Raw genomic sequence first — 2,481 nt, 5'->3', positions numbered from 1 at the left:
AGTCTTGCTAACAGTGTTGCCCAAAGGGACGTCACCATCATGGTGGGGTTTGGTTCTTCTCAGCTTCTCTCCAGTTCCTCTATATCTGTCTGTTCATTTCCTTTGGTGGGTCCAAAACTGGTCACATGTGAGACCATTTGCTTAGTTTTTTATTCCAAGGTTGACATACTATTATAGACAATTATTACCTCCTCCTGTCATTGCTCTCAAGGTTCAAGCATTTAGTCTTCACTTAAGACTTCACTGTGTCGTTATATTTCGCTACCAGCCAAGCTTTTGTTCTTCCCAGTTTGCTGTTGCACAAGTGTGTGCGGTGCTAGCCTGGAGGGTGCTCACTCTTCTCCAGTGTCCGCTCTGCACTACTGTCTGTTCCAGCCACATAGATTCCTTGTCAGTCCTGAAATTTACTGCTGTGAGGGGTTCTGTAGAGCACCCTAGGTCTCAGGTAGGGAAAGAACAGCTTCCAGGCTAAGTGCTTTCTAAAAAAGTGTCTGCATGGTGTGGGCATTATTGATGCACTTTTTTTTCTTCCTGGGGTTTCTGTGAGTAATCAATACATGCATGTTTATATGAGGTCTGCGCTGGAGTAACGTGATGAACAAAGCACTCTGGGAACACAGAAAAGAGACTGTTGGATTCTGAAAGGACAGTGATATTTGATGATGATGGCTAGAAATTTTGGTCTGGCAGAGGAAGGGCATTCCAAACATAGGGACTGGCAGAAACATACAATAATTCATTGTTGTGAATGTTTAAAGACTGTGTGGCCCCCAGGTGTGACTGGAATACAGGTGACTTGAGATGAGATGAAGCGGGAAAGGGAGCAAGGTTTTGGAGGTCCTTGAATGCTATGATAAAGGTGTTGGAATTTGCCCTTAAAAAAAAAGGTATATATATCCTCTGGCTTTTTGTTTAAGCAGGTTTTGACATCTGTTTTTGTTTTTTCAAAGGAAATAGACTGCAGCATAGTAGGTGGACCAAGATGTGAAGGACAGTGGCAGGTGGAACAAGTAGTGTGACTGTTATCCAAGTGAGAGCCAATGAAGTTCTCAATGAGGATGATGGCAGGGAGAGTGGGGGATGGTGTCATTTCAGATGTAGATTAAAGGGAGTTAAACTGTATGAAGGGTTGAAGGAGAAGGAGGACCAAGAAAGAAGTTCGGGTTTCTGAATCGAATGGCTGGGTTGACTTCGATATCATTGATTCAGATTAATAATGTAGGAGGTGATGGATGAATTTCTATGTTAGAGAGATTTGGAGGATGGGAAACAGAGATGCCACTCTAGACTATAATCCTTGGTTCATGGTCCTGCTTTTAGTTGTCCTCTTCTAAAGCAATAACAAGGGAGAAGCTCGTTTCTGTGACCAGTGTGAAGACTGAAGCTTAGTTCAGCCAAGGCAAGCAAGAATACACCTGAGCACGAGCCTCTCTGGTTACGGCCAGCACCTTAATACCTAGGCTTCCGGAAGCTCCCTGTGTAAATTGACCTTTCCCCTCTCCCCAGGAGGTAGATAGCATTATTGACTCCAATCCTTTACTCCTTTTGGTATCCACACCCTTGATCATGTATCTTTGCAGTGCCTCCCAGAGAAGACATGGTGTACTTTCCTTCCTCTTGACTCTGAGTTTGCCTAATGACATGTTAGTAGATGGGATGCAAGCAAGGGTCTAAAACGCACTGGGGCAGTGGGGCTTGCTTGCTCTTTTGTACTTTGCCCATCACCACAGGAGTCCTTTTCCCTGAGTCACTTTTTCCCATTCACCCGTTTATGAAGCAGAGCCAGTCCACAGCTTGGAGTTTAGCCACCCAGACCCATGTGAGGAAATAGTTTCATGTCACTAGGGTTTTTTTAGGATTTTTTTTTTTTTTTTTTTGGATGCAGACCATATTTAAGGTCTTTATTGGATTTGTTATAACATTGCTTCTGTTTTATGGGGTTTTGTTTTGTTGGCTGTGAAGCATGCAAGATCTTAGCTCCCCCACCAGGGGTTGAACCCATGCCCTCTGCTTTGGACTTCCTGGACCACCAAGGAAGTCTGTATGCCACTGAGTTTTGGTGCGTTCTGTTACGTGGTGAGGGGCTTCCCTCGTGGCTCAGACAGTAATGAATCTACCTGCAAGGCAGGAGTCCTGCGATCAGTCCCTGGGTCGGGAAGATCCCCTGGAGAAGGGAATGGCTACCACTCCAGTATCCTAGCCTGAAAAATCCCATGAATGGAGGAGCCTGGCAGGCTACAGTCCATGGGGTCGCTAAGAGTCAGACACGACTGACTAACACAGTTTAGGGAAGTTATGCAGTGAAAACTGCTACAGCTAGTGAGTGGAAAACACGGCCCTTGGAGGTGATCCTCTCAGCTTCTCTTCAGCCAGCCTGAGGTTGGAAGAGGCTGGCGGAGCCCCCAGCTTGTACACGCTGGTCTGAGCAGCAGCTTGCACAGAGACTGCTGAGGTTAAACTGCTGAGATCTAGTCATATTAG

Source organism: Muntiacus reevesi, chromosome 12 (assembly GCF_963930625.1).
Source record: "Muntiacus reevesi chromosome 12, mMunRee1.1, whole genome shotgun sequence".
Taxonomy (NCBI): Eukaryota; Metazoa; Chordata; class Mammalia; order Artiodactyla; family Cervidae; genus Muntiacus; species Muntiacus reevesi.
This window is presented reverse-complemented; position numbering follows the sequence as displayed.